The sequence below is a fragment of the Pristiophorus japonicus genome, chromosome 7, assembly GCF_044704955.1.
Source record: "Pristiophorus japonicus isolate sPriJap1 chromosome 7, sPriJap1.hap1, whole genome shotgun sequence".
NCBI classification, from domain to species: domain Eukaryota; kingdom Metazoa; phylum Chordata; class Chondrichthyes; family Pristiophoridae; genus Pristiophorus; species Pristiophorus japonicus.
In genome coordinates this window covers 223,169,620-223,193,913 of record NC_091983.1, presented here as the reverse complement: position 1 = coordinate 223,193,913, position 24,294 = coordinate 223,169,620, and the positions used below count along the sequence as shown (strand labels likewise).

Below are 24,294 nucleotides of genomic sequence, written 5' to 3'. Positions count from 1 at the left end.
TAACAGCACTGTGGGAGTACCATCACCACACGGACTGCAGCGGTTCAAGAAGGCGGCTCACCATCACCTTCTCAAGGCCAATCAGGGATGGACAATAAATGCTGGTCTTGCCAGCGATGGTGACATCGCAGGGACAATTTTTTAAAAATTTGCTGCCTTTGGGACTCGTGTTCTGCCTCATCAGTCTTCGTGAAAAGTAAAGTCACCCACTTTAACTACTCTGTTCTTCCAACAACCTTCTCTGGTCTCTGTGCTTATACATCCCGTTACTTTATCACTACTATCAGGAGGCCTGTACACAACTCCCACCAAAGACTTCAATCCTTTTCTATCTCCCAGTTCTATCGATAGCGTTCCTATTGCCTGATCATCCTAATTGATATCGCCTCTCTCCAATGCTGCAATAGGGTCCTTTATCAATATGGCCCCTGTTCCTCCTGTTCCAGTATCGCTGTCCTTTCTAAAGACCTTATTCCCGGTATATTTATCTCCCAGTAATGCCCAGCATGTAGCCGGCCAGTGATGGTCACCGAGTCACTTCTAATTCACTTGTTTCATTGCTAATGCAATGTAACCCTGGGACTGTTTTCCTCACACATTTTAACCTCTCACACTCCTTGTTTTTCATAACTCCTGTTGTAATTTTATCAGTTATTTTATTATTATTTCTGATATTTTAATCTGAACCTGTGGTATTTATTTCACCGTTAGCACTATTTATGATCTGGACTTTGCTCTCATCCCTTTTTCTAATCTTTAGGCTATGTTCATTTTATTTTTATTTCTGCCTGAGCCCTCCCCTCCCCTCCCCCATTGTATTGGTTTAAAGTCCTTTCTATGGCCCTATTTATCCTGTCCGCTAGGATCCTGGTCCCAGCCCAGTCCAGGCTCAGCCTGTCCCAGCATTACAGTTCCCTCCTTTCCCAGCATTACAGTTCCCTCCTGTCCCAGCATTACAGCCGTCTTGTCCCAGCATTACAGTCCCCTCTTGTCGCAGCATTACAGTCCCTCCTGTCCCAGCGTTACAATTCCCTCCTGTCGTAGCATTACAGTCCCTCCTGTCCCAGCGTTACAGTTCCCTCCTGTCCCAGCATTACAGTTCCATCCTGTCCCAGCATTACAGTTCCCTCCTGTCCCAGCATTACACTTCCCTCCTGTCCCAGCGTTACAGTTCCCTCCTGTCCCAGCATGACAGTTCCCTCCTGTCCAAGTGTTACAGTCCCTCCTGTCCCAGCATTACAGTTCCCTCCTGTCCCAGCATTACCGTTCCATCTTTCCCAGCATTACAGTTCCCTCCTGTCCCAGTACAGGTTCCAGTATCCCAGGAAATGGAACGCTTCTTTCCCACACCAATCCTCAGCCATGTGTTTAGCTTCCTGATCTATTTGTCCATGTGCTAATTAGCACGTGGACTGGGTAATAAGCCCAAGATCATTGCCCTTAAGATCCTGCCTTTTATCATCATCATAGGCAGTCCCTCAAAATCGAGGAGGACTTGCTTCCACTCTAAAAGTGAGTTCTCAGGTGACTGAACAGTCCAATACGGGAATTACAGTCTCTGTCACAGGTGGGACAGACAGTGGTTGAAGGAAAGGGTGGGTGGGGAGCCTGGCTTGTCACACGCTCCTTCCGCTGCCTGCGCTTGCTTTCTGCATGCTCTCGGCGACGAGACTCGAGGTGCTCAACAACCTCCCGGATGCACTTCCTCCACTTAGGGCGGTCTTTGGCCAGGGACCCCCAGGTGTCGGTGGGGATGTTGCACTTTATCAGGGATGCTTTGAGGGTGTCCTTGAAACGTTTCCTCTGCCCACCTGGGCATTGCCTGCCGTTTAGGAGTTCCAGGTAGAGCGCTTGCTTTGAGAGTCTTGTGTCGGGCATGCGGACATTGTGGCCCGCCCAACGGAGCTGGTCAAGTGTGGTCAGTGCTTTGATGCTGCGGATGTTTGGCCTGATCGAGAACACTGACGTTGGTGCGTCTGTCCTCCCAGGGGATTTGCAGGATTTTGCGGAGACATCATTGGTGGTATTTCTCCAGAGATTTGAGGTGTCCACTGTATATGGTCCACATCTCTGAGCCGTACAGGAGGGCAGGTATCACTACAGCCCTGCAGACCATAAGCTTGGTGCCAGATTTGACGGCTTGATCGTCGTACACTCTCTTCCCCAGGCGACCGAAGGCTGCGCTGGTGCACAGGAGGTGGTGGTGGACCTCGTCGTTGATGTCTGCCCTTGCTGATAATAGTCTCCCGAGGTATGGAATGTGGTCCACGTTATACAGGGCCGCGCAGTGGATTTTGATGACTGGGGGGCAATGTAGTGGGGTCAGATTGATGGAGGACCTTTGTTTTAAGGATGTTTAGTGTAAGGCCCATGCTTTCGTGCGCCTCGGTGAAGGTGTTGACGATGTTTGTTCAGGTCCTAGCTCCTAATACTCCTCACTGTTCTTTCCGATGTCGTTTGCCCCAACATGGAGCACGACAACTGATCTTCCCCCTCCTTATCTAGATTCCGCTGCAGCCCTAATAATATCCTTTACCCTGCCATCAGGTCGGCAACACACCCTTCACTGTTGCTCGTGACTGCAGAGAACGTTGTCTATCTCCCGAATTATTGATTCCCCCACAACTACCACATTTCTGTTCCGCTCCCCCCCCCCATTAGACAGCATTCTGCTCCGTGGCGCCTTGGTCAGAATTGTGGCTTCCCTTTCCGCAGTCTTTCTGCTTATCATCACAGGTAGTCAGCACCTCGTACCTTGTAGGATGGAACCTGTGTCTGCAGGATCTCCTCCTTCACCTCCCTGGGTTTCCCGAGGGTAGATATAGAAATGTTCCCACTAGTGTAAAGTGCCAAAACTATGGGCCATAAATATAAGATGGTCACTAGTAAATACAATAAGGAATTCAGAAAAAGTTCTTTACCCAGAGTGGTGGGAATGTGGAACACGCTGCCACAGGGAGTGATTTAGGCAAGTAGAATCGAACCATGTTCTTCTTCTGAGGCAGCCCCCCGGAGTCGAGGATGACTTACTTCCACTCTAAATGAGTTCTCAAGTGACTGAGGAGTCCTATGCGGGACCTACGGTCTCTGTCACAGGTGGGGCAGACGGTGGTTGGAGGGACGGGTGGAGGGGGGTGCTTGGGTTGTCCTTCTCTCTTTGTACTTGGCTTCCGCGTGCTCCCGGCAAAGAGACGCGAAGTTTTCAGTGCCTTCCCGGACGCTTCTCCTCCTCTTTGAGCGGTCCTGGGCCAAGGATCCCCATGAGTCGTGGGGATGTTACATTTTTCAAGGAGGCCAATGAATTTGCAGAATTTTGAGGAAGCAGCGTTGGTGGTACTTCTCCAGTGCTGCAGTGAATCAATGTACTTAAGGGGCAGCTTAGAAACATCGAAAATAGGTGCAGGAGTAGGCCATTCGGCCCTTCGAGCCTGCACCACCATTCAATAAGATCATGGCTGATCATTCACCTCAGTACCCCTTTCCTGCTTTCTCTCCATACCCCTTGATCCCTTTAGCCGTAAGGGCCATATCTAACTCCCTCTTGAATATATCTAACAAACTGGCATCAACAACTCTCTGCGGTAGGGAATTCCACAGGTTAACAACTCTGACCTCATCTCGGTCCTAAATGGCTTACCCCTTATCCTTAGACTGTGAGCCCTGGTTCTGGACTTTCCCAACATCAGGAACATTCTTCCTGCATCTAACCTGTCCAGTCTCTTCAGAATTTTAAATGTTTCTATGAGATTCCCTCTCATTCTTCTAAACTCTAGTGAATACAGACGATCCAGTCTCTCCTCATATGTCAGTCCTGCCATCCCGGGAATCAGTCTGGTGAACCTTCGCTGTACTCCCTCAAAAGCAAGAACATCCTTCCTCAGATTAGGAGACAAAAATTGAACACAATATTCCAGGTGAGGCCTCACCAAGGCCCTGTACAGCTGCAGTGAGACCTCCCTGCTCCTATACTCAAATCCCCTAGCTATGAAGGCCAACATACCATTTGCCTTCTTCGCCATCTGCTGTACCTGCATGCAACTTTCAATGACTGATGAACCAGGACACCCAGGTATCATTGCACCTCCCCTTTTCCTAATCGGTCGCCATTCAGATAATATTCTGCCTTCATGTTTTTGCCACCAAAATGTATAACCTCACATTTATCCACATTATACTGCATCTGCCATGCATTTGCCCAATCACCTTGTCTGTCCAAGTCACCCTGCAGCCTCTTAGCATCCTCCTCACAGCTCACACCTCCACCCAGCTTAGTGTCATCTGCAAACTTGAAGATATTACACTCAATTCCTTCATCTAAATCATTAATGTATATTGTAAGTAGCTGTGGTCCCAGCACTGAGCCCTGCGACACCCCACTAGTCACTGCCTGCCATTCTGAAAAGTACCCGTTTATCCCGACTCTCTGCTTCCTGTCTGCCAACCAGTTCTCTATCCACGTCAACACATTACCCCCAATACCATGTGCTTTAATTTTGCACACCAATCTCTTGTGTGGGACCTTGTCAAAAGCCTTTTGAAAGTCCAAATACACCACATCCACTGGTTCTCCCTTGTCCACTCTACTCGTTACATTCTCAAAAAATTCTAGAAGATTTGTCAAGCAGGATTTCCCTTTCATAAATCCATGCTGACTTGGACCGATCCTGTCACTGCTTTCCAAATGCGCTGCTATTTCATCTTTAATAATTGATTCCAACATTTTCCCCAATACCGATGTCAGGCTAACCGGTCTATAATTCCCCATTTTCTCTCTCCCTCCTTTTTTAAAAAGTGGTGTTACATTAGCTACCCTCCAATCCATAGGAACTGATCCAGAGTCGATAGACTGTTGGAAAATGATCATCAATGCATCCACTATTTCTAGGGCCACTTCCTCAAGTACTCTGGGATGCAGACTATCAGGCCCTGGGGGTTTATCGGCCTTCAATCCCATTAATTTCTCTAACACAATTTCCTGACTAATAAGGATTTCCTTCAGTTCCTCCTTCTCGCTAGACCCTCGGTCCTCTACTATTTCTGGACAGTTATTTGTGTCTTTCTTCGTGAAGACAGAACCAAAATATTTGTTCAATTGGTCTGCCATTTCTTTGTTCCCGATTATAAGTTCACCTGATTCTGACTGCAAGGGACCTGTTTGTCTTCACTAATCTTTTTCTCTTCACATATCTATAGAAGCTTTTTCAGTCAGTTTTTATGTTCCCGGCAAGCTTCCTCTCATACTCTATTTTCCCCCTCCTAATTAAACCCTTTGTCCTCCTCTACTGAATTCCAAATATCTCCCAGTCCTCAGGTTTGCTGCTTTTTCTGGATAATTTATTTGCCTCTTCCTTGGATTTAACACTATCCCTAATTTCCCTTGTTAGCCACGGTTGAGCCACCTTCCCCATTTTATTTTTATTCCAGACAGGGATGTACAATTGTTGAAGTTCATCCATCTGATCTTTAAGTGTCTGCCATTGCCTATCCACTGTCAGCCCTTTAAGTATCATTCGCCAATCTATTCTACCCAATTCACGTCTCATACCACTGAAGTTACCTTTCCCCAAGTTCAGGACCCTCGTCTCTGAATTAACTGTGTCACTTTCCATCTTAATAAAGAATTCTACCATATTATGGTCACTCTTCCCCAAGGGGCCTCGCACAACAAGATTGCTAATTAGTACTTTTTCATTACACATCACCCAGTCTAGGATGGCCAGCCATCTAGTTGGTTCCTCGACATATTGGTCTGGAAAACCATCCCTAATACACTCCAGGAAATCCTCCTCCACCGTATTGCTACCAGTTTGGTTAGCCCAATCTATATGTAGATTAAAGTCGCCCATGATAACTGCTATACCTTTATTGTACACATCCCTAATTTCTTGTTTGATGCTGTCCCCAACCTCACTACTACTGTTTGGTGGTCTGTACACAACTGCCACTAGCATTTTTGTGCCCTTTGGTATTCCGCAGCTCTACCCATACAGATTCCACATCATCCAAGCTAATGTCCTTCCTTACTATTGCGTTAATTTCCTTTTTGACCAGCAATACTACTCCACCTCCTTTTCCTTTCTGTCTATCCTTCCTGAATGCTGAATACCCCTGGATGTTGAGTTCCCAGCCCTGGTCACCCTGAAGCCATGTCTCCGTAATCCCAATTATATCATATTCGTTAATAGCTGCCTGCGCATTTAATTCGACCACCTTATTACGAATACTCCTCGCATTGAGGCACAGAGCCTTCAGGCTTGTCTTTCTAACACACTTTGTCCCTTTAGAATTTTACTGTAATGTGGCCCTTTTTGAATTTTGCCTTGGGTTTCTCTGCCCTCCACTTTTACTTTTCTTCTTTCTATCTTTTGCTTTTGCCCCCATTTTACTTCCCTCTGACTCTCTGCTTAGGTTCCCATCCCCCTGCCATATTAGTTTAACCCCTCCCCAACAGCACTAGCAAATACTGCCCCTAGGACATTGGTTCCGGTCCTGCCCAGGTGCAGACCGTCCAGTTTGTACTGGTCCCACCTCCCCCAGAACTGGTTCCAATGTCCCAGGAATTTGAATCCCACCCTCCTGCACCACTCCTCAAGCCACGTATTCATCTGAGCTATTCTGCTATTTCTACTCTGACTAGCACGTGGCACTGGTAGCAAAATGAGATTACTACCTATGAGGTCCTGCTTTTTAATTTAACTCCTAGCTCCCTAAATTCAGCTTGTCGGACCTTATCCCATTTTTTACCTATATCTTTGGTACATATATGCACCACGACAACTGGCTGTTCACCCTCCCCCTCCAGAATGCGCTGCAGCCGCTCCGAGACATCCTTGACCCTTGCGCCAGGGAGGCAACATAACATCCTGGAGTCTCGATTGCGGCCGCAGAAACACCTATCTATTCCCCTTACAAGAGAATCCCCTACCACTATAGCTCTCCCATTCTTTTTCCTGCCCTCCTGTGCAGCAGAGCCACTCACGGTGCCATGAACTTGGCTGCTGCTGCCCTCCCCTGATGAGTCATCCCCCGCAACAGCACCCAAGGTGGTGTATCTGTTTTGGAGGGGGATGATCACAGGGGACCCCTGCACTACCGTCCTTCCACTGCTCTGCCTGATGGTCACCCATTCCCTATCTGCCTGAGTAAACTCTGACCTCATCTCGGTCCTAAATGGCTTACCCCTTATCCTTAGACTGTGAGCCCTGGTTCTGGACTTTCCCAACATCAGGAACATTCTTCCTGCATCTAACCTGTCCAGTCTCTTCAGAATTTTAAATGTTTCTATGAGATTCCCTCTCATTCTTCTAAACTCTAGTGAATACAGACGATCCAGTCTCTCCTCATATGTCAGTCCTGCCATCCCGGGAATCAGTCTGGTGAACCTTCGCTGTACTCCCTCAAAAGCAAGAATGTCCTTCCTCAGATTAGGAGACAAAAATTGAACACAATATTCCAGGTGAGGCCTCACCAAGGCCCTGTACAACTCCATTAAGACCTCCGTGCTCCTATACTCAAATCCCCTAGCTATGAAGGCCAACATATCATTTGCCTTCTTCGCCATCTGCTGTACCTGCATGCCAACTTTCAATGACTGATGAACCAGGACACCCAGGTATCATTGCACCTCCCCTTTTCCTAATCTGTCGCCATTCAGATAATATTCTGCCTTCATGTTTTTGCCACCAAAATGTATAACCTCACATTTATCCACATTATACTGCATCTGCCATGCATTTGCCCAATCACCTTGTCTGTCCAAGTCACCCTGCAGCCTCTTAGCATCCTCCTCACAGCTCACACCTCCACCCAGCTTAGTGTCATCTGCAAACTTGAAGATATTACACTCAATTCCTTCATCTAAATCATTGATGTATATTGTAAGTAGCTGTGGTCCCAGCACTGAGCCCTGCGACACCCCACTAGTCACTGCCTGCCATTCTGAAAAGTACCCGTTTATCCCGACTCTCTGCTTCCTGTCTGCCAACCAGTTCTCTATCCACGTCAACACATTACCCCCAATACCATGTGCTTTAATTTTGCACACCAATCTCTTGTGTGGGACCTTGTCAAAAGCCTTTTGAAAGTCCAAATACACCACATCCACTGGTTCTCCCTTGTCCACTCTACTCGTTACATTCTCAAAAAATTCTAGAAGATTTGTCAAGCAGGATTTCCCTTTCATAAATCCATGCTAACTTGGACTGATCCTGTCACTGCTTTCCAAATGCGCTGCTATTTCATCTTTAATAATTGATTCCAACATTTTCCCCAATACCGATGTCAGGCTAACCAGTCTATAATTACCCGTTTTCTCTCTCCCTCCTTTTTTAAAAAGTGGTGTTACATTAGCTATCCTCCAGTCCATAGGAACTGATCCAGAGTCGATAGACTGTTGGAAAATGATTGCCAATGCATCCACTGTTTCTAGGGCCACTTCCTCAAGTACTCTGGGATGCAGACTATCAGGCCCTGGGGGTTTATCGGCCTTCAATCCCATTAATTTCTCTAACACAATTTCCTGACTAATAAGGATTTCCTTCAGTTCCTCCTTCTCGCTAGACCCTCGGTCCTCTACTATTTCTGGAAAGTTATTTGTGTCTTTCTTCGTGAAGACAGAACCAAAATATTTGTTCAATTGGTCTGCCATTTCTTTGTTCCCGATTATAAGTTCACCTGATTCTGACTGCAAGGGACCTGTTTGTCTTCACTAATCTTTTTCTCTTCACATATCTATAGAAGCTTTTTCAGTCAGTTTTTATGTTCCCGGCAAGCTTCCTCTCATACTCTATTTTCCCCCTCCTAATTAAACCCTTTGTCCTCCTCTACTGAATTCCAAATATCTCCCAGTCCTCAGGTTTGCTGCTTTTTCTGGATAATTTATTTGCCTCTTCCTTGGATTTAACACTATCCCTAATTTCCCTTGTTAGCCACGGTTGAGCCACCTTCCCCATTTTATTTTTATTCCAGACAGGGATGTACAATTGTTGAAGTTCATCCATCTGATCTTTAAGTGTCTGCCATTGCCTATCCACTGTCAGCCCTTTAAGTATCATTCGCCAATCTATTCTACCCAATTCACGTCTCATACCACTGAAGTTACCTTTCCCCAAGTTCAGGACCCTCGTCTCTGAATTAACTGTGTCACTTTCCATCTTAATAAAGAATTCTACCATATTATGGTCACTCTTCCCCAAGGGGCCTCGCACAACAAGATTGCTAATTAGTACTTTTTCATTACACATCACCCAGTCTAGGATGGCCAGCCATCTAGTTGGTTCCTCGACATATTGGTCTGGAAAACCATCCCTAATACACTCCAGGAAATCCTCCTCCACCGTATTGCTACCAGTTTGGTTAGCCCAATCTATATGTAGATTAAAGTCGCCCATGATAACTGCTATACCTTTATTGTACACATCCCTAATTTCTTGTTTGATGCTGTCCCCAACCTCACTACTACTGTTTGGTGGTCTGTACACAACTGCCACTAGCATTTTTGTGCCCTTTGGTATTCCGCAGCTCTACCCATACAGATTCCACATCATCCAAGCTAATGTCCTTCCTTACTATTGTGTTAATTTCCTTTTTGACCAGCAATACTACTCCACCTCCTTTTCCTTTCTGTCTATCCTTCCTGAATGCTGAATACCCCTGGATGTTGAGTTCCCAGCCCTGGTCACCCTGAAGCCATGTCTCCGTAATCCCAATTATATCATATTCGTTAATAGCTGCCTGCGCATTTAATTCGACCACCTTATTACGAATACTCCTCGCATTGAGGCACAGAGCCTTCAGGCTTGTCTTTCTAACACACTTTGTCCCTTTAGAATTTTACTGTAATGTGGCCCTTTTTGAATTTTGCCTTGGGTTTCTCTGCCCTCCACTTTTACTTTTCTTCTTTCTATCTTTTGCTTTTGCCCCCATTTTACTTCCCTCTGACTCTCTGCTTAGGTTCCCATCCCCCTGCCATATTAGTTTAACCCCTCCCCAACAGCACTAGCAAATACTGCCCCTAGGACATTGGTTCCGGTCCTGCCCAGGTGCAGACCGTCCAGTTTGTACTGGTCCCACCTCCCCCAGAACTGGTTCCAATGTCCCAGGAATTTGAATCCCACCCTCCTGCACCACTCCTCAAGCCACGTATTCATCTGAGCTATTCTGCTATTTCTACTCTGACTAGCACGTGGCACTGGTAGCAAAATGAGATTACTACCTATGAGGTCCTGCTTTTTAATTTAACTCCTAGCTCCCTAAATTCAGCTTGTCGGACCTTATCCCATTTTTTACCTATATCTTTGGTACATATATGCACCACGACAACTGGCTGTTCACCCTCCCCCTCCAGAATGCGCTGCAGCCGCTCCGAGACATCCTTGACCCTTGCGCCAGGGAGGCAACATAACATCCTGGAGTCTCGATTGCGGCCGCAGAAACACCTATCTATTCCCCTTACAAGAGAATCCCCTACCACTATAGCTCTCCCATTCTTTTTCCTGCCCTCCTGTGCAGCAGAGCCACTCACGGTGCCATGAACTTGGCTGCTGCTGCCCTCCCCTGATGAGTCATCCCCCGCAACAGCACCCAAGGTGGTGTATCTGTTTTGGAGGGGGATGATCACAGGGGACCCCTGCACTACCGTCCTTCCACTGCTCTGCCTGATGGTCACCCATTCCCTATCTGCCTGAGTAAACTTTACCTGCCCTGTGACCAACTCACTAAACATGCTATTCACGTCATCCTCAGAATTGCAGATGCTCCAGATTGAATCCATGCACAACTCCAGTGCTGCAATGCAGTCTGTCAGGAGCTGCAGCTGGATGCACTTCCTGCACACATAGCAGTCTGGGACACTGGGAGCGTCCCTGACCTCCCACATAGCACAGGAGAAGCATGTTACGGGTCTGGGCTCTCCTGTCATGACTCAACCCTTAGATTAACTTAACTTGGCAACAATGTCAAAGGTTACCTACTGATAAGGAAATAACAGAAGAAAAAAAAAGTTTAAATACTCACCAATCCACCAGCCAATCACTTACCCACTTGGCTATAACGTCACTCTTCGATTTCTTTTTACTTTTTTGTTTTACCTTCGGCCTCGATCTCCCGAACTGCTGCTCCTCCTCCGGAGCTCCGCGCCCTTTTATCGGGGCCTCGATCTCCCGAACTGCTGCATAGATAAACACATGAGGGAGAAAGAAATAGAAGGATATGTTTATAGAGTGGGAGGAGGCTCGAGTGGAGCATTAACAGCGGCACGGACCCGTTGGGCCTGTTTCTGTGCTGTAGATTCTGTGTAATTCATTCTGTGAGGATTTGGGAGTTTCTTTGCTTTTTCCAAACGGCTTCAGGGCACAATGAAGATTGAATTCCTCAAGTTTTATTTCAGGCAGGTTACCCATTTAAAATAATAAGTTGATTTCCTTTACCTTACAATCCGACAACAGCTGTGATTAGAAGCCCCAGTGATTTATTTTATTGACATTTAGAAAGGAAAAGTTAACTCGTATTTCTGTCTATTTTTTGAAGCAATTTAACCCTACCTGGAAAATTAATTCAAATTAATTGTATTTTTCCTGATTGGCCGCTGACCCTGTCTATCACTACAAGCCCCTCCTCTCTTCATTCATGCTCCAAAATCAGTTACAAGATCTGTTGACCATAACCTCTGCCCTTATTATTTTCCCGTTTTTTTTATACACACCCCCGCTCCCTTTTTTTCTCTTTCCCATGATTCCGCCATTCACACTCTATCTAGACTTATCTTTTGTTTCTTAACTTGTCCCATTACCATCTTATTTTTGCCCATCAACCCTTTTGTCTCTCTAATCTCTCCTGCCTTCCGCCGTATCACAGACCTTCCCTTTTGTTCTTTCCTCCCCTCCCCCTTGCACTTCCTTAAGAATCTAATACATCTCAAACTTATCCAGTCCTGACCAAGGGTCACAGACCTGAAACGTTAACTCTGTTTCTCTCCACAGATGCTGCTTGATGTGCTGAGATTTCCAGCTTTTTCTGTTTTTATTTCAGTTACAAAATCGTTCTCGTCTGAGCAAGTCAAGAAGTAATTTTGGGGGATCAAAAGATATTTTCTCGTGTTCAACACCTGGAAACTGCTTAAACGGTGAATGTTTTATGAAGATAATTTATGTTTATTTAAAATTGCATAAGTCAGCAAACATACTGAGTGCATTCAGGCATGTACTTAAAGGCAAGGCCTACGTGACAATAGAGAAAAGGGCATCAGACAGGTCAGGACAGGAGACTAGTGGAGGACATCCGATGGCTGAAATGAGACAAGGGCTTCATTCTCTTGGGCGCTCCCCTGCCCCCATGGCTGCCAAATCCTAGCTTCCCAGTTTTCTTGGAACCCCCTCCCCAATCCTCCTGGATGTCAGAACCCTCTGATCTCCTCCCACCCTCACTGACAGATCCTGGGAACCCGTCTCATTGCTCAGAAACTCCAAGACTGCAGAAATGCCTGGAATTCAACAAGACCCTGGGACCCCCCCCCCTTAACTAGTGTTCCCTGATCCCATAAACATCCCCCAATATTCTCAGACTGGGGGACTTCTTCCTCCAGTTCCCAGTATTGCTTCATTCCCCCCAGAGATCCGCTCCATAGTACTTCGAGACACTGGAGCCATCAGAACTACCAAACCCAAAAGGCCCCTCAAAGACTCCGAGACCCCATTCCAGTACTGCCAGACTCCGAACCCTGGTCCCAAATCTCCCAGATCCCAAGTCACTGCCAATCCGGATAAATCAGTGTCCCTGGTAATATTATTTAATATAAGCCCCATACCCACCCCCACCACCCCACAGTTCTTTCAAAACCTGAGCAAAGTCACAGGATATCCGTTAGTTCTACACCTGTAAAGGTCTTGCACCCAGAACATATCCATCTTCGGCAGGAGACGTGAGTTCAAATCCCTTCACGGCAGCTGGGAAATTAAAAAATTAAATTAAATTAATCTGGAATAAAAAGCTAGTATCATTAATGGTGACCACAAACCTACTGGATTGCTGTAAAAACCCATTTGGTTCACTAATGTCCTGCCATGCTTACCTGATCTGGCCTAGATGTGACTCCAGATCCACAGCACACGTGGTTGACTCTTAACTGCTCTCTGAAATGGCCTAGCGAGCCACTCAGTTATTTCAAGAAGGTGGCTCACCATCACCTTTTCGGAGACAATATGGCTGGCCTTGCCAATGACGCTCACAACCAATAAAAAAACATATTACACTCCAGTCATTACACCATGTTACAGTTTCAAAACAAACTTCATGAAAGAGATCGAAAGCCAGGCATTTCATCCCGGATTCTTCTGACCAGCAGCCTGAAATCTTCGAGCCTCTGACTCACGTCAGCCTTTTACACTCAGCCACAATTCTTTGGATCCCCAAAGGGAATGCTTGAGCAGCGGCCTTAAAGAGACAGGCCAGGTTAGCATCTGAACATCTTAACCGTGCTGCAGAGCAGCGTGTGATTCCGGAGGACCAAAGTCATCAACATACTGTGGTATTTAGACTTGAATGTAGGGGATGTGATTAAGAAGTTTGCAGAGGATTCTAAAATAGGCTGTGTGGTTGATAATGAAGAGGAAAGCTGCAGACTGCAGGAAGGTATCAATCAACTGGTCAGGTGGGCAGAACAGTGGCAAATGGAATTCAATCCGAAGTGTGAGGTAATGCATTTGGGGAGGGCTAACAAGGAAAGCGAATACACAATAAATGGTAGGATATTGAGAAGTGTAGAGGAACAAAGGGACCTTGGAGTGTATGTCCACAGATCCCTGAAGGTAGCAGGCCAGGTAGATAAGGTGGTTAAGAAGGCATATGGAATGCTTGCCTTTATTAGCCGAGGCATAGAATGCAAGAGCAGGGAGATTATGCTTGAACTGTATAAAATATTAGTTAGGGCACAGCTAGAGTACTGCGTGCAGTTCTGGTCACCACATTACAGGAAAGATGTGATTGCACTGGAGAGGGTACCGAGGAGATTTACGAGGTTGTTGTCTGGACGTGAGAATTTTAGCTATGTGGAAAGATTGGATAGACTGGGGTTATTTTCTTTGGAACAGAGGAGGCTGAGGGGAGACCTTATTGAGGTGTATAAATTTATGAGGGGCTTAGATAGAGTGGATAGGAAGGACCTGTTTCCCCGTGCAGAGGAGTCAACAACCAAGGGGCATAGATTTAAAGTAATTGGTAGAAGGTTTAGAGGGGATTTGAGGGGAAATGTTTTCACCCAGAGGGTGGTGAGGGTCTGGACCTCACTGCCTGAAAGGGTGGTAGAGGCAGAAACCCTCACCGCATTTAAAAAGTACCTGGATGTGCACTTGAATTGCCGTAACCCGCAGGGTTATAGACCCAGAGCTGGAAAGTGGGATTAGGCTGGGTAGGCTCTTGTTGGCCGGCGGGGTCACGATGGGCTGAAATGGCCTCCTTCCGCGCTGTAAACTTCCACGATTCTACCGCAGGAGGATATTGTTTTCTTCTTGTCCTCTGCCGATAGATGTTTGAAGAGGACATCGCACGCTACCTTTGTCCTGGAACAGCGATGTGATAATGACCAGATCGTCTGTTGTTAGTGATGAGGCCTCCTCCCTTCACTTGCTCAGCTGAGGCAGCCCGGTGGTGGAGCCTGGAGCCTCCCTGGGTCAGCGTGACTCCGCACCACACAGCAAAGTTGCACTCAGCCACCGAAGCAACGAGGAACATTCCTTCCTGGCTTGTTTCCAGTTCTCGACGAGTCACCTGACAGCATCTCGAGCTGTCTCCAACTAATATTTATGATGTGTGTAAGAAGTAGGGAACGATCATGTGGAATGGGTGGACAGCTTAGCCGCTGAGGGAGGAGTCAGCGATTGTGTACACTGAGTTCATCTGATGCAATAGCACTGCAACATCAGACTGCCAAACCCTACGGCTCCACACCCGCCCTGTGTCTACAAGAGAAGAATGATAATTCATTCATGTGACTTTCCCTTCAGAACATCACGGCAGAAAAATACCAACTTTCCACGCAATCCAACAATGACACCAAAAATATATTTATTGCAACTAATATTCACGTGGCACCTTCCACAGCCCATGTACAAACTTTCCCATCGTGGACATAAGAACATAAGAATTAGGAACAGGAGTAGGCCATCTAGCCCCTCGAGTCTGCTCCGCCATTCAACAAGATCATGGCTGATCTGGCCGTGGACTCAGCTCCACTTACCCGCCCGCTCCCCGTAACCCTTGATGGTTAAAAATCTATCTATCTGTGACTTGAATACATTCAATGAGCTAGCCTCAACTGCATCCTTGGGCAGAGAATTCCACAGATTCACAACCCTCTGGGAGAAGAAATTCCTTCTCAACTCGGTTTTAAATTGGCTCCCCCGTATTTTGAGGCTGTGCCCCCTAGTTCTAGTCTCCCCGACCAGTGGAAACAACCTCTCTGCCTCTAGCTTGTCTAACCTTTTCATTATTTTAAATGTTTCTATAAGATCACCCCCTCATCCTTCTGAACTCCCAATGAGTAAAGACCCAGTCTACTCAATCTAGCATCATAATGTAACCCCCTCATCTCCGGAATCAGCCTAGTGAATCGTCTCTGTACCCCCTCCAACGTTAGTATATCCTTCCTTAAGTAAGGGGACACCACCCACCCATTTCATCTCCTAACAGAAAGCCAGCATCAGAATGCCCTGGATTTTCGCTTCTGCTCATTTCGGGGCGATAATGGGAGCGGTAAAGTTTGCGCCCGGGAACAGTTTGCGCCTCAGGCAGAAAATTCAGCAGCTGGGCCCTGAGTGGGGGAGGGGGGAGGGCGGTGGGCGCTACAGAGGGCGTTGCACACCTCTCTTAGGGCACTAGGACAGCTGAGCAGAAAATCCCGAGCTAAAGAGCTGGCCTCTGAGAGAGGCCTGGGCAACGGGGTGGGTGGGGGGGGGAAACCTGGAAAAAAAACAGGTAAAACATTCCCAATAAATAACTCACACCAGCACAACATAAATCACAACAAAATAAAACCGATCACACGTACCTGAGCTGGGCATTACTTGCCTCACTGTGGCCGCTGCAGCTGGGACCACCATCTTTCACGGGCGCTCCCAGCAGGGGGCGCTCTACGGATCGGGCAGCAGCCAAAAATCGAGCCGGTATCGCAACCATGGGGCATTGCACACAGGCTCGCCTCTTCCGGGCGGTAATGCTCCCAGCCCCGCCGATACTGTCACCGAAAGTTCCGGCGGGGCGCTGTTGGCTGGCCGCCCGCCAAAGAGAGCTTACCACCTTACCATTGCTGCCTGTCCGGGGTGAAAACAGAGGCGGCGGAAGGCGGACAATCCAGCAACCCCGCCCCCCCCCCCCCCGGTTTCACAAAGGTAATGAAGAAACACTCCAGCCTGTCTATCCGTTCAATATACTGTTCAACCCTGGCTGGCTGCCCCCCGCCGTGATTGTTTTACGGGGAATCGAGTAGCTTGTTAACACGTGGATGTATTGAGCTCAACGACAACTTGCATTTATATAGCGCCTTCAACATAGTAATACATCCCAAGGTGTTTCACAGGAGCCTAATCAGACCAAAAATTTGACACCGAGCCACATAAGGAGATGTTCGGACAGGTTTGGTCAAATATGTAGGGATTAAGGAGCGTCTTAAAGGAGGAGAGAGGTAGAGAGGCAGAGAGGTTTAGGGAGGGAATTCCAAAGCTAGATGGCTGAAGGCATGGCAGCCAGTGGTGGAGCGAAGGGAGTGGGGGATACGCAAAATTCGGGAGTTGAAAGAGCACAGAGATCTCGGCGGCTTGGAGGGCTGGCCAAAATGACAGAGTGCAGGAGGGGCTAGGCAATGGAGGGACGAGCATTTTTTAACCGAGACATTGGCGGACCAGCAGCCAACGTCGGTCAGCGAGCACAGGGGTATTGGGTAAGCTGGATTTGGTGCAGGTTAGGGTACAGGCAGATGAGTACAAGTTTATGGAGGATGTAAGATAGGAGGCCGGCCAGTAGTGCATTGGAATAACCCAGTCTAGAGATAGCAAAGGCATGGATGAGGCTTTCAGCAACTGATGAACTGAGGCAGGGGCGGGGACGGGCGATGTTACGGAGGTGGAAATAGGCGGTCTTGGTGATAGAGAGGATGTGGAGTCAGAATCTCAGCTCAAGGTCAAACACACCCCAAGGTTGCAAACAGTCTGGTTTAGCCTCAGACAAATGCAAGGCAGGGGGATAGAGTTGGTGGCTAGGGAAAGCAGTTTGTGGCAGGGACCGAAGACAATGGATTTTATCTTCACAGTTATTAATTGGAAGACATTTCTGCTCATCCAGGACTGGATGGCAGACAAGCAGTATGGCAATTAGAAGACCATGGCGGGGTTGAGAGAAGTGGTGATGAGGTATCATCCGCGTACAGGTGGAAACTGATGCTGTCTTTTCAGATGATGTTGTCAAGGGGAAGTGTATAGTTGCGAACTAGGAGGGGGCCGAGGATAGTTCCTTGGGGGACACCAGAGGTAACGATGCAGGAGGGGGGAAGAGAAGCCGTTGCAGGTGATTCTCTGGCTATGACTGAATAGATAAGAATGAAACCAGGCGAGTGCAGTCCCACCCGACTGGACAACAAGGAGAGGTGTTGGAGGAGGATTCGGTGGCCAACCATGTCAAAGGCTGTAGAGAGGTCAAGAAGGATGAGGAGGGATAGTTTACCACTGTCGCAGTCACGTTGAATGCCATTTGTGAAATTGATGAGGGCCGTTTCAGTCCTGGTTCAATGAGAAGTGCAGAAGAGCATGTCAGGAGCAGCACCGGGTGTACCTAAAAATGAGGTGCCAGTGGAAGCAGCTTGCCATATACAGGGCTAAGCGAACCCACAATCAACTGATCAGATCAAAGCTCTGCAGTCCTGCCACATCCTGTCGTGAATGGTGGTGGACAATTAAACAACTAACGGAAGGAGGAGGCTCCATGAACATCCCCATCCTCAATGATGGCAGAGCCCAGCACGCAAGTGTAAAAGACAAGGCTGAAGCGTTTGCAACCATTTTCAGAAGTGCCGAGTGGATTATCCATATCGGCCTCCTCCTGAGGTCCCCACCATCAAGGAAGCCGGTCTTCAGCCAATTCGATTTACTCCACGTGATATCAAGAAACGGCTGAGCACACTGGATACAGCAAAGGCTATGGACCCCAACAACATCCCGGCTCCAGAACTATCCACTCCTCTAGCCAAGCTGTTCCAGTACAGCTACAACACTGGTATCTACCCCACACTGTGGAAAACTGCCCAGGTATGTCCTGTCCACAAAAAGCAGGACAAATCCAATCCGGCCAATTACCGCCCCATCAGTCTACTCTCAATCATCAGCAAAGTGATGGAAGGTGTTGTTGACAGTGCTATCAAGCGGCACTTACTCACCAATAACCTGCTCACCGATGCTCAGTTTGGGTACCGCCAGGACCACTCGGCTCCAGACCTCATTATAGCCTTGGTCCAAACATGGACAAAAGAGCTGAATTCCAGAGGTGAGGTGAAAGTGACTGCCCTCGACATCAAGGCAGCATTTGACCGAGTGTGGCATCAAGGAGCCCCAGTAAAACTGAAGTCAATGGGAATCAGGGGGGAAACTCTCCACTGGCTGGAGTCATACCTAGCACAAAGGAAGATGGTTGTGGTTGTTGGAGGTCAATCATCTTAGCCCCAGGACATCGCTACAGGAGTTCCTCAGGGCAGTGTCCTAGGCCGAAACATCTTCAGCTGCTTCATCAATGACCTTCACTCCATCATAAGGTCAGAAGTGGGGATGTTCACTGATGATTGCACAGTGTTCAGTGCCATTCACAACTCCTCAGATAATGGAGCAGCCCATGCTCGCATGCAGCAAGACCTGGACAATATTAATGCTAGGGCTGATAAGTGGCAAGTAACATTCACGCTACACAAGTGCCAGGCAATGGCTATCTCCAACAAACGAGAGTCTAACCACTGCCCCTTGATATTCAACGGCATTACCATCACCAAATCCCCCACGATTAAATTTCTGGGGGTCACCATTGACCAGAAACTTAACTGGACCAGCCATATAAATACTGTGGCAACAAGAGCGGGTCATAGGTTAGTTATTCTGTGGCGAATGTCTCACCTCCTGACTCCCCAAAGGCTTTCCACCATCTACAAGGCACAAGTCAGGAGTGTGATGGAATACTCTCTGCTTGCCTGGATGAGTGCAGCTCCAACATTCAAGAAGCTCGACACCATCCAGGACAAAGCAGCCCGCTATATTGGCACCCCATCCATTACCTTCAACATTCATTCCCCCCATCACCGGCGCACCGTGGCTGCAGTGTGCACCATCTACTAGATGCACTGCAGCAACTCGCCAAGGCTTCTTCGGTAGCACCTCCCAAACCCACCACCTCTACCACCTGGAAGGACAAGGGCAGCAGGCGCATGGGAACACCGTCACCTGCAAGTTTCCCTCCAAGTTATACACCATCCTGACATGGAAATATATCGCCGTTCCTTCATCGTCACTGGGTCAAAATCCTGGAACGACCTCCCTAACACCACTGTGGGAGTACCTTCATCACCCGGACTGCAGCGGTTCAAGAAGGTGGCTCACCACCACCTTCTCAAGTTCAATTAGGGATGGGCAATACATGCCGACCTTGTCAGTGACGCCCACATCCCAGACGGATTAAAAAAAAGATAATTGCTTGAAAAAGAGTAACATTAGAGGGTGTGGGAAATGAGCAGGACAGCGGGTTGAGGCTGTATCCGAGCTGTAACCTTCTATGATCCTATGGGTATGGCTGAGCGTCCTCCCAATGCCCCTGTGTCCACACACAGTTTTGATAGTGAGAATAGCATAAATATTTGGTTTCGTTGAACATTGATGAGCGTTGAGTGAACAGCATGTATACTCTCTCCTAATGAGCAGGATGCATCAGCCTCACTATTCGCTGTAGTGATGTATCGAGGGTTATTTCCATTAACGCCCATGCCAGGCTGAAACTGATGTGACAGCTTGGCTCAGTCAGTGGTACTCTCGCCTCCAAGGCAGAAGGTGGCAGGTTTGAGCCCCTGTACCAGGACCTGAACATATAAGGGTAAATATCACACAACTCTGAGCACCCCATTATTGGAAGGATATTAGAGCTGTAGAAAGGGTATTGTAGGTACACTAGAATGATACCGGGAATGAAAAGGTACAGTTATAGGAGCATAGAAATTGGAATAGGCCATTCAGCTCCTCGAGCCGGTTCCACCAATCAGTTATGACTGATCTGTACCTCAGCCCAGTTTGTCTGCCTTTGCTCTATATATCTTGATACCCTGACATAACAAAAATCTATCTAAGTTTTAAAAGCTCCAATTGACCCCCAACATCCACAGCCTTCTGGGGAAGGAGAGTTCCTGATGTCCTCTACCCATGTGTGAAGAAGCGTTTCCTGACATCGGCCTCGCTCTAATTTTAATGTTTTAAAGAAAGACTTGTATTTCTCCAGCGCCTTTCACAATCTCAGAGTGTCACAGAGCGCTTTACAGCCAATGAAGTACTTTTTGAAATGTAGTCACTGTGTAATGTAGGAAATACGATATGCGCACAGCAAGCTCCCACAAACTGCAATGTGATAATGACCAGATAATTTTTTTTAGTGGTGTTGGTTGAGGGATAAATATTGACCAGGGCACCGGGGATAACTCCCCTGCTCTTCTTCAAAATAGTGCCATGGGATCTTTTATATCCACCAGATGGGACCTCAGTTTAACGTCTGATCCAAAAGACGGCACCTCCAACAGTGTAGCACTCCCTTAGTACTGCACTGGAGTGTCAGCCTGGATTTTGTGCTCTAGTTTCTAGTTTGAACCCCCGACCTTCTGACTCAAAGGCAGGAGTGCCACCAACTGAGCCAAGCCTGGCAACGTTTACTTAGTTCAAGGAAACTCCAATTAAGTTGTTTAGATCCTGGACCAATGTTTATTCTTCAACAAACATCACTAAAAAACACATTATCTGGTTGTTATCATATTGCTGTTTCTGGAAGCTTTCTGTGCACAACTTGGCTGCCACATTTCCCGACATTACAACAGTGACTACAATTCAAAAGTACTGAATTGGCTAAAAAGCACTTTGAGATGTCCAGAGGTTGTGAAAAGCACAAAATAATTGCGAATTATTTCTTTACATGCTCCATGCAGTGCGATCCAATATTCAAGTTCCTGTCCATGCTAAAGTCAGCTGAGGTGGAAGTGGGTACTGCAGTTGGCCTCAGCATCCCGGGGAATAGGGGAAAATCCTGCTGTGTATGGTGCCCCCTAGTTGTCAAATCGCCAAGCAAGACTTAGTCCTCAATTTTCCCCTGGACCTGATGGCTTACATCCTCGGGTCTTAAAAGAAGTGGCTGCAGAGATAGTGGATAATCTACCAAAATTCTCTGGATTCTGGGGAGGTCCCAGCGGATTGGAAAACCGCAAATGTAACACCGCTATTTAAAAAAGGAAGGAGACAAAAAGCAGGAAACTATAGACCAGTTAGCCTAACATCTGTCGTTGGGAAAATGCTGGAGTCCATTATTAAGGAAGCAGTAGCAGGACATTTGGAAAAGCATAATTCAATCAAGCAGAGTCAGAATGGTTTTATGAAAGGGAAATCGTGTTTGACAAATTTGCTGAAGTTCTTTGAGGATGTAACGAGCAGGGTGGATAAGGGTAAACCAGAAGATGTGGTGTATTTGGATTTCCAGAAGGCATTTGACAAGGTGCCACATAAAAGGTTATTGCACAAGATAAAGGTTCACGGGGTTGGGGTAATGTAATATATTAGCATGGATAGAGGATTGGCTAACTAACAGAAAACAGAGAGTTGGGATAAAGGGGTCATTTTCCGGTTGGCAAACAATAACTAGTGGGGTGCCACAGGGATCGGTGCTGGGGCCTCAACTATTTACAATCTATATTAATGACTTGGATGAAAGGACCGAGTGTAATGTAGCCAAGTTTGCTGATGATACAAAGATGGGTGGGAAAGCAAATTGTAAGGAGGACACAAATAATCTGCAAAGAGATATAGACAGACTAAGTGAGTGGGTAAAAATTTGGCAGATGGAGTATCATGTGGGAAAATGTGAGGTTATCCACTTCGGCAGAAAAAATAGAAAAGCAAATTATGATTTAAATGGAAAAAAATTGCAAAATGTTGCAGTACAGAGGGACCTGGGGGTCCTTGTGCATGAAACACAAAAAGTTAGTCTGCAGGTACAGCAAGTAATCCGGAAGGCAAATGGAATGTTGGCCTTTATTGCAAGGGGGATAGAGTATAAAAGCAGAGAAGTCCTGCTACAACTGTACAGGGTATTGGTGAGGCCACACCTGGAGTACTGCGTACAGTTTTGGTCTCCGTATTTAAGGAAGGATATACTTGCATTGGAGACTGTTCAGAGAAGGTTCACTAGGTTGATTCCGGAGATGAGGGGGTTGACGTATGAAGATAGGGTGTGTAGGTTGGGTCTATACTCATTGGAGTTCAGAAGAATGAGAGGTGATCTTATTGAAACATATAAGATAATGAGGGGGCTCGACAAGGTGGCTGCAGAGAGGATGTTTTCACTGATGGGGGAGACTAAAACTAGGGGACATAGGGCTAGATTTTTGTCTTAATTGTCGGTGATTTTCTCGGCGTTACAGCTGTTTTTTTGCCCGGCGAGAGTTTCCAGGTAGGTTTTCGAGCGTTATCGCCCACATCTGAAGTCGTCCGCCAGGACCAGACCACAAACATGCAACACCGAGAACAACTGCCAGGGCATAAGTTTGGGCTCAACCGCCGACGTCCAGATCGCCGAGAGACCCGCCCTGTAAAAGCTGATTAAACAGGGCGGTAATGGGGGGGGGGACCCTGCAAAGAAAGGTTAAGTTAAAGGTTATTTAATTACTTTTTTTAGAATTTTACCATGGCGATTAGGGTTAAAACTGTCTTGGGAATGCTTTGTATGTGTTTTTTTTTATAATAATTTTTTCTTTAAGTTTACCCCCTCCATAGGCCCAACTGCAGCCTCGTCCTAAATTTTTGTACTTACCGTCCATTCCGGTAACGACTGCCCATTTGTCTAACTTTGCACCTACAAAAAGCCGAGAAAACTGCCGAGAATGAGTGTGCAACGCCCATTTATTCTCCAGGCGATCAGTTCCACACACCTTCACCCTCAAAATGGAAATTTTCGCCCGTTTTTTTCATCGATCATTAGCGATCCTTCTCAGCAGGCAATCGGACGTTGAGGGCCATTATGGAAAGTCTGGACCATAGTCTCAGAATAAGGGGCCGTCCATTTAAAATTGAGACAAGGAGAAATTTCTTCTCTCAGAGGGTTGTAAATCTAGGAATCCGCTGCTCCAGAGAGCTGTGGAGGTTGGGTCATTGAATATATTTAAGATGGAGAAAGACACTTTTTTGAGCAATAAGGGAATAGAGTGCTATGGGGAGCGGGCAGGGAAGCGGAGCTGAGTCCATGATCAAATCAGCCATGATCTTATTGAATGGCGGAGGAAGCTCGAGGGGCCAAATGGTCTAATCCTGCTCCTATTTCTTATGTTCTTATGACTTGCCACCTCGAAGCGTCAGGAGGACTGCTTTGTTAGTGGAAGTGAAGGTTACAGCTGAACTTTCATTCTATGCATCTGGATCATTCCAGGCCAAAACTGGGGATGTGTGCACCATTTCTCAACATGCAATACATATCTGCATTCGGCAGGTGACTGCTGCACTATATGCCCGAAGGAATGACTACATAAAGTTCCCCATGATCGCCCAGGCAATTCGTGAAAGGGCTGTGGGCTTCTCCAGGATTGCTGGCTTCCCAAAAGTACAGGGCTGCATTGATTGTACCCACATCGCCTTGCGAATACGTTTGGAGGTTTCCGAGATGTACAGGAACAGAAAAGGCTTCCACTCCATTAATGTGCAGCTCCTGTGTGACAACATGCATCGCATCATGTCAGTTGATGCGAGATACCTTGGGAGCACCCATGTGTTCATCCTACGTGAGAGAGCTACATCAGCCATGTTTCAGCAGCAGCCAGAAGGGCAGAGCTGGCTGCTGGGAGACAAGGGTACCGCCTCGCCACCTGACTCATGAAGTCCCTACGCGTAACCCGGACGGAAGATGATTGGCAATACAACACGTCACACATTGCGATGCGCAGCATAATAGAGAAGACCATTGTCATCTTGCTGCTGCTTGCAATATTCCCTTGAGATTGTCGGGCTGCTCACTACATGCTGCATAACTTAGCCATCATGA

The 24,294-nt window shown here is 47.1% G+C and overlaps 1 long non-coding RNA gene across 1 annotated transcript; it reads left to right on the top strand.

Annotated features, from left to right (window-relative positions):
• The first annotated feature begins 163 nt into the window (after positions 1–163).
• On the top strand, positions 164–23,750 carry LOC139266943 (uncharacterized). The gene is made up of 3 exons (XR_011593807.1): positions 164–196; positions 12,028–12,121; positions 23,686–23,750. It is a non-coding gene; the product is annotated as an uncharacterized lncRNA (long non-coding RNA).
• The last annotated feature ends 544 nt before the right edge of the window (positions 23,751–24,294 follow it).